Raw genomic sequence first — 18,048 nt, 5'->3', positions numbered from 1 at the left:
TCCAGCCCCAACATCAACATTATATATTTATTTGTCTCCTTGGATTATCCTCTTATTTGGCCGAAGTGTTATGGGATTGAACCCCCACAACCCCTTTTATTTTTTTCATTTAAAACTTAATTCTCTTGTCCAATTTTGCATAGACCGTGAGGTTGTGGGATCAAACCCCCACAGCCTCTCTTTAATTATTCTTTAATTCGTTAGGGACTATGAGGTGGTGGGTTCGAACCCCCGCAGCCTCCTTATTTTCTTTTTATTTAAAGTTTCACTTAGCTATGCATTGGCAGTGAGGTTGTGGGATTGAGCCCTCATATCCTCACTTTATTTTCTTTTTATTTTTCCCTTTCTCCTTTACAGCCTTGAGGTCGTGGGTTCGATTCCCACGCCTCACACTTTCTTTCTTTTATTTTTCTTTTCTTTCATTCGCTGCCTGGAGGTTGTGGGTTCAATTTCCACGCCTCCCATTTTATTTATTTAATTTGTTGGTCTCTTCTTTCTCAACCAGTAGACCCCATTTCAAATCCCCCAGACCCTTTTTCTTTTTTTTTGCGAAATTAAGGTTCCAAACGGGTGAGGTCACAGGTTCGAATCCTAATGGCCTCACCCCTTTAAAATTAAATAAATTTTCCAGATTTCATCACTAAACTTTAGCCTAAACCAAACTTATATTTTTGGATGGAAATTAATCATTTTCTCAACTTATTTACATCAATATTTCCACTTGAAAACTTAGGACAATTCATGGATTGTTTAACAATTTTTTTTTGGGAGGGGGGTAATCTCATGGAGTAGTTTAGCCAAAACGTTGACACTCAAATCAGCCCCATTTCCACTTTAATGAACATCACGATTACATAGATTTATGTACGTAAAATGACAATCAAAACATTACTAAACTTGATGTCTTAATTCGGCCTCATTCAATTACATCATAGTAACATTCTTTTAAACATGCACACACTTGCACAAATTTCAATACATGGTTGCCTATCATACGATTTCAAGTACACAATATAATCATATTCATCACGAAACATAACATACACCTAAATCTACCAGCAATCATGCCCAACCTACGATTCATTAGGATCTAGTAACTGGGGCATGCCAAAGGGGAAACAATCCTAGTTTTCGAATGAATAATCTAAATCTTAAGGGGTCTCTTGGGAAAGGGACCAAGAGATAAGTAAATTCATACCTTTTTGATGTTCAAACCTCGAATTTATACCCAAAGAACCCCTCCAAACACACGTCCAAATCCAAGTTTCAACACCAACTTGACGGAAAAACTCTCTCTTTGCCTAACGTGATTGATTAACGTTTGTTTTTCTTATTTTTTTCGTGTGAGTTCTTAAAGTGTGAAAAAATTTGGTTTACCTACTGTTTTTGGAGTTATTTTGTCTGAGAAAACGTGAATGATAGTGATAGAGACGTGAGAGAGAAAGATGAGTGCGGGAGAGAAGAGTTTTCTTAGGCTTAGGAGTCTAGTTTAGGACTTAGTCAAATAAGGTTTTATTTAATTATTAAAAATCTGATTTCCTTTTATTTTAAATCTGCTGATAACTAATAAATATGAATTAGTTACATTAATTTACCAACTTAAATTAAAAACAATGTAATGCATTGCTTCCACCTAGGTTCGAACCCGGGAGGAGCAAGACTTCACTTCAAGAGCCAATTTTTGGCCCTCTCTCCCCAAAATGCCCATCCACCTTATTAAGTAAATAATTAATTATATATTTAGGTTAATTACGATACTAACCTTATCCTGGAAAAAGACCATTTCACCCCTAGACCCTCCAAACCTATGATTTTCCCGTTTTAAGTCTGGTAAAGACTCCTTCAAGTAAATCTTCGTATTCAAGAGCCCTACATGGTTGGAACCAACCTTTCCTAGCTCAAATAACTCCCCAAGTTATTTGGCTTGGATGTAGCAAGGGTTTTGAGGTCTGGTTGTACGCGCATCAATCTGTGTGAACCCGATCTAATCGTGGACATTCTAGACACATTAAGAATTACTTAGCATTTCCATTTTTAGGGTTGTTACATAGCTCCCCCTGAAAAAGAAAACAAATATCCAGTAGTTGATTTTCTGTTATCAAGGTCACCTGCCATATCAAAATCTGTATAACCTTTCAAGATTTGATTTGATGGTCCAAAACACAAGCATTCATCTAAGCTTCCTCTAAGATACTTGAGTATCCACTTCGCAGCTTCTCAATGCTCTTTTCCTGGATTTTTAAGAAATCTGCTTTCAACACCCACTGCGTGAGCAATATCAGGTCTATTTCATACAATTTTATATATTAGACTTCCGACGATAAAGGAATATGGAACTTTGTCCATGTTCTCTTTTTCCTCCCTGGTTGTAGTACACATCTTCTTGCTCAACTTCATATAACCAGCATGAGGTGTACTACAGGCTTAACATTCTTAATATTGAAGGGCTCCAGTACATGTTAAATGTACTTCTTCTGGGACAAATAAATTTTCCTTTCATCTCCGAGACGAGTAATTCTCATGCCCAAAATTTGCTTGGCATCACCCAAGTCTTTCATAGAAAAAGACTTACACAACTTTTTCTTCAGCTCGTCAATCTTGGAAGTATTCTTGCCCACAATCAACATATCATCCACATAAAGCAAAAGGATGATAAAATTATTGTCAGAATTTTTTTGTACAAATACGCAATGATCTGAAGAAGTCTTCTTATAGCCTTGCCCCCCCATAACACATTCAAAATTCTTGTACCACTGTGTGGGAGCTTGTTTTAGGCCATAAAGACTCTTTTTGAGTTTGCACACAAAATTTTCTCTACCTTCTACTTTGAAGCCCTCGGTTTGTTCCATATAAATCTCTTCATCTAGGTCACCTTGAAGGAAAGACGTGATCACATCCATCTGCTCAATCTCTAAATTAAGACTAGCAATCAAACTTAAAACTGTGCGAATCGAGGACATTTTCACAACATGAGAAAATATGTCAAATTCAATACCCTTTCTTTGACCAAATCCCTTAACAACCAATCTAGCTTTGTATCTTGGCTTCAAGTTGTGCTCTTCAACTTTAACTTTGAACATCCACTTGTTCTTCAAAGCTCTCATGCCCTTAGACAATTTTACCAACTCATAAGTGTGGTTCTCATGTAGAGACTTCATCTCATCTTGCATGGCTTCAATCCATTGATCCTTGTGCTCATATTCCATGGCCTCCTCATAACATTCAAGTTCTCCCTTGTCAGTTAGTAAAACATACTCATTGGGTGAATGACGAGAGAAAGGAAACCGCTGTCTTGTGGACCTCTAAGGTGGAATAGTTGATTCGCCCACAACTTCATAAGCAACAGGATTATCAATAATAATATCATTGTTATTATCAACATCAATATGTTGACTCAATACATGATTATGGGCGTCACCATGATTATCAAGCCCAATAAAATCATGCACACTTATGTGAGGAACTTCATCATGATGAACTATACCATCAAAACTTGAAGATTCTACCTTCTCCGCTTTGTCAATATCTTTAATTGTTTGATTCTCCCTGAAAATAATATCACGTCTTCTCATAAGTTTCTTTTCAATTGGATCATATAGCCTTTTTTTGGCATATCTAATGAAGATGCACTGCCTTGTTTTGGCATCTAACTTTGACCTCTCATTTTTTGACACATGTACAAAAGCTTTGCAATTATGTTATACAAAAATCTATTTTCTTTTCATAACTTATGATATCCAAGAGCAACAGTAGACATATCCCGTACTTGGTGTCCATATTCAAAGATAATTAAAATATAACTTAATCTTTGAAATTGTGGAAATGTTAGTCGATATAGATTTATAGAAATGTTTGTTTACAGAAAAAGCCTACCATGTTGCTTCAGATCACTTTGTAGCTAAGTGCAGATTTTTGAACACTTACTTTGCACTTAATAACAACACCTTAAGATTTTGTGAGCTTAAGGTATTAGTTATCAGAGATTATCATCTATATCAAATTAGGAAAGTATTTAACCCAATAAACATGCATAGAACTATAAAGGAGGTTGTGCAAATGAAAGCATTAACTCTCATACCTTTCCAAAAGACTATGATTAACAATTACTACAAGTCTAAAATTTTAAAGACAAAGAGACTACTAGAACTAATACAACTATGAGCTAGACTTTATATAATCAGCAAAATTTGTCTTAACAACATAAGAATATCAAAACCCTAAGTTGATATTTAGTCCTTCAAAGATACACAAGAATACCAAAACAATAAATCTAGAATTTAGACTGTTAAAGATAGATTTTTTTACCTGATTAACACTATTCCGACAACCCTAAATCTGATGGAATAGCTCTTTAACAAGAAATCTTTGAGGAAAATCGTGTTCTTCACTCTTCACTCTTCAACAAGAAATTCGAGGGAGGAAAATCGTGTTTTTTAGTTCTTCATGAGAAAAATCGTATTTTTCTTCAATTCTTCAGCTGAAAGTTGTGTTCTGCAACTGAATTTTGATATAAAGTTCTTCTTGAGAGAAAAGCCGATTTCTTCATGTTCTCATCTCAAAATAGCGTTCTTCACTAAAATTTGAGGAAATGAAAAATTTACCTAGAATCGCGCTCTTCACTGAAGATTGAGAGAAATGAAAAAATTAGATGAAATTTGAGAGAATTGGAAACATTAGCTGAAGTTTTTTATTTTAACTAAAAATAAGTTTTAATGATTTTTCTTTTGGCTAATAAAAATTCGAGGGAGAACAAGTTTTAATGTTAGAAATGTTGGAGGGAATATAAAATTTTAATGAAAACACTAAGGTCACATTTATAATGTGTTGTTTTTACAATTATAAACATAAGACACTTTAAAAGTGTGGTCATTCGTATGAATTGTTGTTGTCAATTATAACAACACTAATAAAGTGTAGCTTATACCACTGAAGAATACACTTTAGAAGTGTTGTTAATACTATTGTAGCTAAAAGTAAAAAAATGGGCTACACTTTAAAAGCATCCCCAAAAGTATTTTAGGTAATACTTTATAAGTGTTGTCTAGAATTAGTGTGGCCCTAGGCCTTAAATGGTGTAGTGCATATTTTATACTGCATACATGATAATTGAGGATGAACACAATCTTAATGCACCAACTCAAGATGTTGTAGATACTCCAACTCCAATGATAAAAATGGAGGTAGATGAAAATATTCGATTTGAACAACTTCTAGCTAGACATAAAAAAATGAAGGACAAAAAAAAGTTCATTTTGAACTCCTAATGCATTATTAGAGTGTTTATGGGATCAACATAATAATTTCGAAAATTTAGTGTATTTGTAATTTTATTTCACTGTTATTTGAATTTGTCCATTAAATTGTATATTACAACTATATAATATTTTTTTGCAATTTATGTTATTTAAAATTTAGAATAAAATAAAATTTGATATTAAATAAAAAGTTGAAAAAATAAAATTTATCACATGAAAGTTATATAAAGTAATATTCAAAAAAAGAAATAAAAGATTTATATTATGAAATAAGAAAATAAGAATGAATAGAAGTAATAATATAATGTTGAAGATAGGGAGAAAAAAATTTTAGAGAGTAAAATAGAAAATTAGGTTGGAGTTGATTGTCTGAAAAAATGAAAAACTTTACATTTGGAGAGTAAAATAGTGTATAGTATTGGAGATGCCCTCAAAGAATGTCGTTTCTTATCTAATATTTTTTTTTATGTAATGTTTACCTACGATATCATTTCAATATTGCGTTTACATTAATCAAATTTAATTTATATACATTCAGATGTGCAATCAAATTCAAACCTGTCACGACCCAAAACGGGTCGCGAGTGGCACCCACACTTATCCTACTATATGAGTGAACCAACAGATCTAACCCCAACATTTTCAAACATAGTAAACAGAATAAAATGCGGAAGACTTAAAATTCAATAATAACTTCTAAAACTCAAAACTTATCATTATCCCCAAAATCTGAAAGTCATCATCACAAGAACATCTATTCCCAAATTACTAATTCTAAAAGTATCTAGAAAGCTTAGAATAAATAAAAAGCTAGTCCATGCCGGAACTTCAAGGCATCAAGAAATGAAGAAGAAGATCCAGTCCAACCTAGAAGCGTTAGCTCATCCTGAAATCCGGTGTAATGAAGACTGGCTAGAGTTGCGATTGAGTTGAAGACGATGGTACATTTGATGTACTCCACAAATAACAAAGGAAGAAACATAAAAGTAGGGGTCAGTACAAAACACAGGTACTGAGTAGATATCATCGGCCAACTCAAAATAGAAAACAGTATATATCAAATAATATCATAAAATAAACTACAATACTCAACATGCGGCATTTACAATTACCATAACCCTTGGTCACAACACCAAGCACATCAATGAGGACTCACGCCTCCCCATCATACTCATTTGGGAATTAGGTTCATTAAATTGAGTATATTTATATATTTCAAGATTCATTCTCTTTACTAATCCTGGTGCCGGAACGTGACACCCGATCCATATACTATCCTGGTGTCGGAACGTGACACTCCGATCCTCATATACTATCCTGGTACGGGAACGTGGCACCCGATCCATATACTATGACACTCCGATCCTCATATACTATCCTGGTATCGAAATGTGGCACCCGATCCATATACTATCCTGGTGTCGGAACGTGACACTCCTATCCTCATATACTATCCTTGTACCGGAATCTGGCACCCGATCCCCTTATCTCACTACTTTCGTTTATCAAGCCTTCTTTTATACCAAGGCATCATCATTAACAAAGTATATTAGGGCTTTTCAAGATTTAGGATTCAATAGCTTCATCGTGCTTATTTTATCACAATTATATAATCACATTCATACAAGCATACAATAAAGCATATAGAAGGGTTTTACAACACTACCCAATACATATCATTCGCTATTAAGAGTTTACTACGAATAGCATAAAAACCATAACCTACCTCCACCGAAGAATTGTGATCACGCAATCTACTTCTCCAAAGCTTTGCTTTCCTCTTCGTTCCTCTCTCTCTCTCGCTCGTTTCTCCCTCTCTCTCTGTTCTTTTTCTTTTTCTTATTCAAACCCTCTTTCTTTTACCCTAATTAGAATATAATTAAGTATAAAAGATGATAAAATACCCCACTACTTGTTTCAAGATTCTCTCTTTTAACCCCCAAGTAATTAAATTATTAACATTCAACCACTAACTTTATAATTATAAGCAAGAATAGTCCAAAACGCCCCTTAAAATATTAAATAGAAATCCGACCCAGCCTGGGATTACGCAGTCTGTGATGGCCCGTCGTGCCTGCGACGGTCCGTCCTGCTGCTTCCGTCACAAAGTTCAGAGACTAAATTTCACTAAAGGATCTGTGACGGCCCGTCATGCCTGTGACGGTCCGTCCTGCCATTCCGTCACGAAGTTCAGAGAGTCGATTTTAGTACCCAAATTTCAGAATTCTAAGTGTTTTGGAACGAGACCCCCTCGACGATCCGTCGTGCCCATGACGGTCCGTCGTGGGATCCGTTGTCTCAGCCAGTTTTTCCAGAAATAAAATCTGCTGCTCAAAACGACTAAACAGGTCGTTACAAAACCTTGATCATAATGAAAACAAATGAAGCTTTTATTATTTAAGTGTTCAGAATAGATATAACTTCTTAATCATTCAAACGTGTATTTAGATTCAAACGTTTTAATCTTTATAAAAATAATTGAGGCATTAGTGACTTAAAGGAAAAAATATAATTTTTCATACTCTTTTTATTGCAACTTGTGTGACACATTTTTGTTAAGTTTATTTTTTTTAAAAAAAATGATATTTTTATACATAAAAATAAATTAACTTTTAATTTCCCTTACCTTCATCGATAATTATAATCACACAAATATGTTGTTTTAGCGACAAGATTCAATTATTATTATTATTGTTGTTGTTGTTGTTGTTGTTGTTGTTGTTGTTGTTGTTGTTGTTATTAAAAAGAATTCTACCTTAATAAGAACACATAAATTAAGACGTAATTGCAACGAAGAGGGCAATAGAAAACGAAACCGATGAAAATAAATTGGTAATATCACTTCATAGGTCATACGCGTAAACAATATTTTCGTTTATCTTATTTGCTGATGAAATCAACATTACCTCACAAGAAAAAAAGGATTGGACATCACCCTACAAGTAAAGAAGGATTGAAACTTTAATATAATCTTAAAATGGAACTCTTATATTTTCTTTTATCTCATTTACTAATAAAATCAACATTACCTCACAAGAAAAAAAGGATTGGACATCACCTTACAAGTAAAAAAGGATTGAAACTTTAATATAATCTTAAAATGGTACTCTAAATAACTTTTAGGCAAAAATATTTATCATCCCCTGAATTTGAAGTTTTTTATTCGGTATATATTTAAACTTTATTTCATTTTAATTATCTTTCCAAACTTGTTTATTCATCCAACATGTGCACCTTTTTGTCCGATCACTCTTATCATGTCTACACGCACATGATACCTAGATAAATATTTTGCCACTTAAATAAATATTAGCCACCAGAATAAATAAGTAACAACCATCCGTATCCTCACTTTTTTTTCTCCATCATTCTTCACCATATTCATCTTCATCATTATCTACGTTTCTCCAATCTATTAAGTATTTATTACTTGCACAATACTATTTCTCTTCTCCAAAGTTTTTCTCACTCTCCAACTTTTCAGCAAGTTTTTTACTTCTCTTTTGTTTGTTGCAACAAATAAAATGAAACTAGATCTTTTTTGAGTATAAAAATTGTAGGGCTTTTCCAGTGCATCAACTGATCCTTAAATGACTAATCTCTGGCTATGGAAGACGGGACACCAGTAGTCTAATAGGTTTTTAGCGGTATTGCAATTTGCAAACCGTCAATTAGAAGCCTGAATTCAAGATTTCAGACCATCTATTTGCTTCTCTTATTTTTTAGATGTGGGTTTATCTTTTCTTGGAGTATAGCAAATCTATGATAACATATCAATAAGTAGAATAAGAATGGTCAATTTGTCGATCATATAATTAATATGATGTGTTGTTGATTATTTGTTTGTTTGTTTTTTTAATTCATGCATTTAGCAATAGCAATTAAAATAAAAAAGGGAGAAAAAATATAAAATTTGAAATGGAAGACGGGATTAGGGATAATAAATAGTTAAAGAATAGAGAGAGAAAAATCTTTAAAATAAGTCAAATATTAAAGAAAAATAGAAATTTTACGTATATTACCATTGTAGCTTTATGACGTGGCAAAAAATCACTTCCTCACGCGCCTAGTAGAATGTGATTTCAATTTCTACGCCAGGTGGATAGAAAAGGTACACATGTTGGATGAATAAACAAATTCAGAAGGGTAATTAAAACGAAATAAATTTTAAATGTACACTAAATAAAAAATTTTAAGTCCAGAGGTGTAATGAGTACTTTTGCCTAACTTTTAGCAAATAAAAAAATTGTAAATAAAAAGATGTGTCAAAAGTTAAAATGCGTGTCAAATAATCCAGCATGAAAAAATGAATTTGATCCAAAAAAAAAAAGAGGAAAAGAACCTCACAATACTCTAATACGAGGAAAAAGGTGTGGTTACACCAAAATTATTAATTAAAACCCAGCTACCTATTAAACTAAAATATTTTTCATTTAATTGGCGTGACATATTACTTTATTTAATTTTGAAATATTCTTTTGTTTCAAATTTGCATCCAAAAAGTTTGTACTATTTTTTAATAATAATGTCAGAAACATTACAAAAATCATTCAATTGCTTTGATTTAAATTATTCAAAGAACATAATGTTTGATATATCAAGGATGGCAAATTCACCGTAAACAATGCTTACAAGAAAGACATACAAGTTGGGGTTAGAGGCTATCATCATTACTGATCCTAACCAAAGTGAAACACTTTCACTTGATTAGTCATAAAAAGAACCTGCTTAACTCAAGAGGTGTTGCAGAAGAAAGGAAAGCAACTAGTCATGTGTTTCTTATGCAAAATTACTGGGGAAATAAATGAACACTTATTTTTATATTTTAAATGTTGTTCATCTTATATTTTTAAGATACTTAGAACAAAATTTTGAAGGATTTGGTAAGAAATAATAAAGTTTAAAGAACATTTTCAAAACTAGAAAATTAAAGCTAGTAGAAAAAATAGAATCAGAAACAAATTAGAAACAATATACGAAATAATTTTCTTAAAGAAGAAAATCGAGCCCACTGAATGAACTGTATCCCCTTAAAGAAATTATTCCCCTCAAGTACCCGAAGTTAATGGAATATATCCTCGCAGGATAGAATAATCTTACTCATCGGGTATCGATACCAAAAACCATGATGTCAGCGAACCACTCAACGGAAGCAAAGTACATTTAGATTTATTAGTAGTACAAGAAGTCCAGAAATTAGTTCTTAAAATGAGAGGAAATCCCTCAATTTATAGAAAAAAAAAAGGATAGTGTAAAAAGGTTCTTATTGTGCCTTACCGGAAATGTCACAAACCTTTAAAAAAGTTACAATCTTTCGAAAAGGTCACCAACTTTCATAAAAGTCAAAACTTTTCATAAAAGACACAACTCTTCATAAAAGACACAACTCTTCATAAAAGTCGCAACTTTTCATTTAAGTCACAACTCTTCATAAAATTCGCAACTCTTCATTTTCATTCACACCTTCTAAAATTCCAACAACTGTTAGCAGAAACGTGAAATCAAAGAACATGGAAGAACAACAATATTTAACGTGGTACAGATCAAAATGATCTGACGTCCATCAAAGAACAACTGCATCAATATTGATTTCACTCTACAAAGAATACAAGTGAAATACTACAAGAGAGAGAACACAAATGCCTTAGAAGGTGAGAAGGCAAGTGAGAGGATGATTTGAAAATGAATTAAGAGCTACCTATTTATAGGAATAAATTCATCCTATTGATGTCATCCATGACATCACTATGTGTCAAAATTATCAAAATTAAGATATAAAACCATTTTATGATTTGCCTAAATTTCACCTACCAAGATACAATCTTTGACTTTTGTTTTGTACTAATTATCTTCCTACCAAATATTCATATTTATTCATCTTCCGTTTAGTTTGATTCCACAAGAACCAAAACCAACTTTTTCAATCTCCACCTTGGTTTGTGTTCCAAGCATGCGTATACACTACTCCAGCCAAAACTTCTAAGCTTACTGGGCGATCCCATTGTAAGAAACAAGAAGAATCAAACTTTGTTGAACATACCAACTCCACCTAGCAGTTGTTCCCCTAGAGTTGCATCACTTGATGTATACTCCCGCCAAGTCCTTGATGCGTGCAAACTTGGCAAGCGGGACTATTTTGGTCAACATGTTTGCAGCGTTATCGTCTGTGATAACCTTCTCAACTTTGATAACTCCCTCTTCTATAATATCTTGAATAAATGAAATCTGCCATCAATGTGTTTGGTGAGCTCATGAAATCATTGATTTTTAATCAAGTGAATATCACATCTTAGAATTGATTCCAGCTGAACCGAACTCAATTCTGCCACCAAACCTTTCAACCAAATAGCTTTTTTCACTGCCATCGTTGCTGCCATATATTCTCCCTCAGTTATAGACAAAGTGACAATAGACTGTAAAGTCGATTTCCAACTAACGACACTGCCAATGAGAGTAAAGATGTATCCAGTTGTGGAACTCCTTCGATCAAGATTCCCTTCATAGTCAGAATCTACATAACCGAGAATTGAAATACCTTCACTTTTACGGAAGGTTAGGCCAACATTAGGAGATCCTTTGAGATATCTCAATATACACTTGAGAGCTTCCTAGTTCCCTTTTCCTGAATTTGTCATGTAACTGCTTATAACACTTACAGATGAAGCAATATCTGGACATGTGCATATCATAGCATACATAATGCTACCAAATGCGCTTGCATAAGGAACCTTTGACATATGCTCCATCATCCATTGACTGAGGCATTTGTAACTCTGAAAACTTTAAATAAGAAGCTACCGGTGTACTTACAGGCTTGATCATATGCATATTAAATCTTTCAAGAATTTTTTTGATGTACCTCTTTTGAGAAAGATGTACAACACCATTTTCTCTTGAAATCCCCATTCCAAGAATTTTCTTTGCAAACTCCCAAATCCTTCTTGTCAAATTCCTGGCTCAACAGTTTCTTTAAAATATTTACCTCTATGATGTTGTTAGCAGCAATAAGCATATCATCAACATACAACAATAGATAAATCATAGAATTGCCAGACATCTTCTTGTGATACACACAGCTATCAAATACACTCCTAAAAAATCCATGTGTAGTCATGAATGCATCAAATCTCTTGGCATCAAAAATCCATGTGTAGTCATGAATACTTCACACCATTCAAAGACTTCTTCAGTTGGCATATATGGTCTTATTTTTCTTCAGCTAGGAAACCTTCAGGCTGATCTATATAGACTTCTTCAGTTGGCATATATTGTCTCTTCTAGATCACCATGTAAAAAAGCAGTTTTGACATCAAGTTGTTGAAGCTCTAAATCAAATTGTGCAACCAACGCTAATAGCACACGAATTAAGCTATGTTTCACTACTGGAGAGAAGATCTCATTGTAGTCAATTCCCTCCTTTTGACTAAAACCCTTTGCAACCATTCTCGCCTTGAACCTAGAATCTTCCATTTCTGGAATACCTTCTTTATTTCTGTAGACCCATTTGCATCCAACTGTCCTTATCCCCTTTGGCCTTTTAACTAAGATCCATGTCTTATTTTTGTGAAGAGACTCCATCTCTTCCATCATGGCTAACTGCCATTGTGCAGCATCTTTGCAAGAAGTTGTTTCAACATACAAAGAGGACTCGAGACACTTAATCTCTTCTTCTGCACCTACGAGCGCATGTGCAATCTGATTTTCTTGATCTATCAGACGTTCCGGTTTTCGTATCTGCACTTTGTCCCTTCCCTTCGCAATTGTGTATGGTTCATTGGAAGCAAGTTCTTCAAGATCTACATCTTTTGACTCATCAATTTGAGTCTCTTGATCTCGTTCCTTGGTCTCCACTAGTAGCTTCACCTGCTTGTTGTTCCTGTCTTTTGATAACTTCACAGAAACTTTACGAGGATCAAGTATACAGGATTCATCAAAGGTAACATCTCTACTAACTATAAATTTAAGTAAAGACAAATACCATAGTTTGTACCCTTTTGTTCCATACACATACCCTACGAATATGGCCTTTTTAGCCCTTAATTCAAGCTTTCCTTCATTAACATGATAATAAGCTGGACACTCAAATATTCGCAATTATGAATAGTAAGAGGGTTCACCTAACTAGACCTCATTCGGAGTCTAAAAGTCAATCGCTGATCTTGGATACCGATTGACAATATGAGAAGCAGTATGAACTGTTTTAGTCCAAAATACTTTTGACATCTTGGCTTGTCAAAGCATACAATGAGCCTTCTCAAGAAGAGTTCTATTCATTCTCGGCAACTCCACTCTATTGTGGTGTGTGCCTGACCGTCTTATGTCTTGCGATCCCATGAACCTTGCAGAAATCATTGAACTCTTCACTGCAAAACTCCAAGCCATTGTATATGCGAAGATACTTGATTTTTCTCTCCAGTTGATTTTCAACCGAAATCTTCCACTCTTTAAATGCTTCAAAAGCTTTACCTCTTTTCTTCAGGAAATGCACCCAAACCTTTCATAAAAAATCATCAATGAATGTGAGAAGATACCTCTTTCCTCCCCTCGATGGAAGCTTAGAAGGACCCCATAAATCTCAATAGATGTAGTCTAGTACCCCTCCCATCTTGTGCTTGCCAGTGCTGAAGCTATACTTTTTTGTACTTCCCTAAGACGCAGTGTTCACAAAATTCAAGTGTGCTGATCTTCTCACCACTCAAAAGGTTGAGGTTGCTTAACATCTCCAATCCTCGTGCGCTCATATGGCCTAGTCTCATGTGCCATAATTTTGTCTTGTCATCATTAGATAAATGCATTGTAGATGCGTTTACTGAGCCAATAATGGTGCTTCCCACAAGTGTGTAAAGGCCATCCTCCAACTTGGCCTTCAACATGACTAAAGATCCTTTAGTCACTTTCATAGTTTCTCATTCACTCATGTACTTATAAACTTATTTATCCAAAGTACCCAGAAAGATCAAATTCTTATTCAGATCAGGAACATGACGAGCTTTTGTAATAGTTCTCACGATTCCATCATGGCAGCGAATACGAACTGAACCAGTGCCAACTATTTTACAAGTTGCAATAATGCCCATTAATACAGTTCCTCTACTTTTTTCATAGCTGCTGAACCAATCTTTTTGGAATATCATATGAAGAGTACAACAAGAGTCTAAGACCCATTTGTTGTTATAGACTCCACTATTGAATGATGTTGTTAGTACATAATCACCATCATTATCATGTACTTGCTCAACAATGGATGCATTCGCCTTTTCTTTGGACTTCGTTATAAGGCAATTTCATTCAAAGTGCCCCTTCTTGTGACAACCCCAACACTCCGCATTCATTTTTCTCACACAAGACTTTGATTTGTACTTCGATTTTCTCCTTCCATGTTGGCTAGTACGACCTCTTACAAAGAGTCCACTAGCTTCCTCACTTTTGTCTCATTCAAAATGCATCCGCACATCACAAGAGTTAAGTGTTTGCCGCACTTGATCAAGTTTGATAGGTTGTTTTCTATACATTATTGAATTCTCAATATCCCGATATTTTGAAGTCAATGAAAATAGCAAAGAACATGCAAGCATCTCCTCGTCCTTTTTAATTTCAACAGTTTGTAAGTCCATCACAAGTTTATTAAACACATCTACATAGTCTTGCAACAAAGTACCTAAATCCATCTTAAATGTATGAAGACGCCACTATAACAACATTCTTGTTGTCACTAACTGGTCCTGGTAAAGCCCTTTCATCTTTTCCCATAACTCTTTGGTCGTCTCTTCGGTGCTTGTACTCACTTCACAGAGTATGTTAGGTGCAAGGGATAGTTGGATTTCACTTAATGCATCTCCTTCAATCTTCTCCTTGTCTAAATCCGATATCTTATTGGGATATTTTCTGTCAATAGCATGGATTGAACCTTCTTTCCGCAGTAACGCCATCATTTGAATTTTCCAAATATTGAAGTTGTTGATCCCACTAAATCTATCAATTTCAAACTTCATGGAACTCATTTTTCTTTTTACTTGTTCTTCCTTTTCTAATACAATGTATTTGGCACTACAGAAAACCAAAGTAATCCTTCTCTGATGTAGGAGTTTAGATTGTGCTGCAACTACGGAGCATACTCAGACAAAACCTTGGCTATGATACCAATTGTTAGCGAAAATGTTAAGTTAAAGAACAAGGAAGAACAACAATATTTAATGTGGTTCGGATCAAAATGATCCTACGTCCACCAAAGAACAAATGTACCAATATTTATTTCACACTACAAAGAATACAAGTGAAATACTACAAGAGAGAGAACACAAATACTTTAGAAGGTGAGAAGGCAAGTGAGAGGATGATTTGAAAATAATATAAGAGATATCTATTTATAGGAATAAATTCATCCTATGATGTCTTCCATGACATCAGTATTTGTTAAAATTGTCAAGGTTAAGAGTATGAAACCATTTTATGGTAGGTGAAATTTAGGCAAATCATAAAATGGTTTCATATTCTTAACCTTGACAATTTTGTTTTGTACTAATTATGTTCCTACCAAATATTCATGTTAATTCATCTTCCATTTAGTTTGATTCCACAAGAACCAAAACCAACTCTTTCAACAACAAATTCTCTACAATTATATGGGAGATGTTCCTCAACATCATATGTTGTAGCTGGACTTTGCCATAACACAACTCTGATCAGTTTAAATGTTGCATCAGAAAGGGGGAGAAGGGTAGCAAGACTCAAAAAGAAGTAGTGAAAGCTAATACCATCATGCATATGGTGCTCAGTGTGGAAGGAAAGAAATGAGAAATGTTTTGAAGATAGATCTAATTTCATTCACAAAGTAAAATGAAATTGTATAGAAGATGTAGATCAAATTATAGAATTAATAGGGTGCTTGTAATTTTGGTTAGGGTGGTAAATTTTTTAAGGTTGTTCATATCCATAATGATGAAGCATACAACTTTACCTATGTCAAAAAACCATAATGTTTGATATATATATCAAAAAGTTGGACAAAATGTAGTATTTCATAAAATTTGTGTTCAGTTAAACTAAATCTTGTAGATTATCTCAATAATACAAGACATAAGCATCATACTGAACATTAGCATTTCCAGTTTTGAAATCCCATGAATGAGTACTAGCTTCAACATATCCTTTAGCCAATCGGAAAGCCCACTCCCTCTGATCTCCTCCATCTCTCCCACCTTCTCGAACACCGAATTCCAATCAAATATAGTAAAAATACTTCCATTATATTTCCCTTCAATAAAAACAAAATTCAATCATCATTAATCCAACATCATTATGTGTGAAGCAGCATCACTAAACTCTTGTGGGCTTCCAACAATCTTGAAACTTAGTTTTGGTCCTAAGGTTAATGCATTATCTATCATATTCATTTTTCCAAAACCTCGTTGTTAAAGCAAAAGTCGCATATTGGACAATCCTCCTTTCTAAGAGTTAGCTTTTCGGGGTATGAGTTGGATCTAAGACCTTACTTAAGATGGTATTGAAGCAAGACCATCTCACCCAATATTAGGGCTCAAAAGATAAAGAATTATCCTAAAATGCACATGCACTAGATGCTAAACACTGAGCGTGAGGTGAATTATAAATTGTCCATTGTCCACGCACCAAATGCTACACGCAGGACGTGAGGTGGGGTATTAAAGCAAAAAGTCTCACATTTGTGGTTAATTAGATGAGTGGACTCCATTTGTGGTTAATTAGATGAGTGGACTCCTTGTAAGACTTGGGCAATCCTCCTTCCTTAGAGTTAGCTTTTGGAATTTGAGTTAGGTGTAATACCTTATTTAACAATTATTGTGTATTTAGGAGATGGAATAATCATCATTGATGTTCGTTTTGAACCAGTTACAATATCATGCCAATAAAATAAAAAATGATTGATTTTTCCTTTTTTTAACCTTGTGGGTTTTTTGTATATGAATTTGCCAAAATATAACTATGGCCGGGAAGGTCACCAGAGAAAGGAAGATGGAAATGATGAAGATTTGGAGTATTAGTTTGGCCCTGGAATGGAGATAATTTCTTTGAGTCACTTTGGTGGAGAATGGAATGTTATGGTGTGTGGATACTTATTTTTATACGTAAGTTAAAGGCCAAAATTTTTCATATTTTAACGACCCACTTGTAAAATTATAAAATTTTGGAAAATAACACTTCATTATTTTACACCGTCAAAGTTAGCATTATGGAACAAATATATCCTTTAATTTTATGATTTACATTACACCACATATTTTATTTATAAAGTTCTGTATATTCTACTATTCTGCTATAGTAGAAGAATGAGATTTAAAAGTGATCAACATGCTTTAAGGGCAATATATTCCAATTTAAGGATAATTCAGACTTTTCAAGCTAGATAAAATTTCAACGTGCCATTTGTTGTAAAATTAAAGAGCTACCGCGTCAATGTATGTATATGTGGCCTCTAATCAGGAACTCTCTGTCATTATTTCTGTTTTTCTATTTTGACTTCCTTTCCTTTCTATAATTGATCTCTTCTTCTCAATTAGGTTATAGATTTTGCTTTTATTTTGTTTGATTTTTGTTTCATGCCCTTTAATTTTTCTATTTCTGCCTCTTCTTCCATGGCCATAGCCATGCTGTTTCTTTTTTCTTAATGTATCTTCTTATGTGTGCTTTATAGTTCCTTATTCTCCTCTCCATAAATATCTACTCTCTGTTTTTTTTTAAAGTGTGATATATCCTTTAACTTTGTCATTTAGAGGTGATATACATCTTGTTATGAAAGCGGCTCATATATACCACT

At 34.0% G+C, this 18,048-nt stretch overlaps 1 pseudogene; it reads right to left on the bottom strand.

The window, feature by feature from the left end:
* Positions 1-16,316: 16,316 nt before the first annotated feature.
* Positions 16,317-17,437, bottom strand: LOC112940667 (dirigent protein 19-like; annotated as a pseudogene).
* Positions 17,438-18,048: the final 611 nt, after the last annotated feature.

This window comes from Solanum lycopersicum, chromosome 1, assembly GCF_036512215.1.
Source record: "Solanum lycopersicum chromosome 1, SLM_r2.1".
Lineage (NCBI taxonomy): Eukaryota > Viridiplantae > Streptophyta > Magnoliopsida > Solanales > Solanaceae > Solanum > Solanum lycopersicum.
This window is presented reverse-complemented; position numbering and strand designations above follow the sequence as displayed.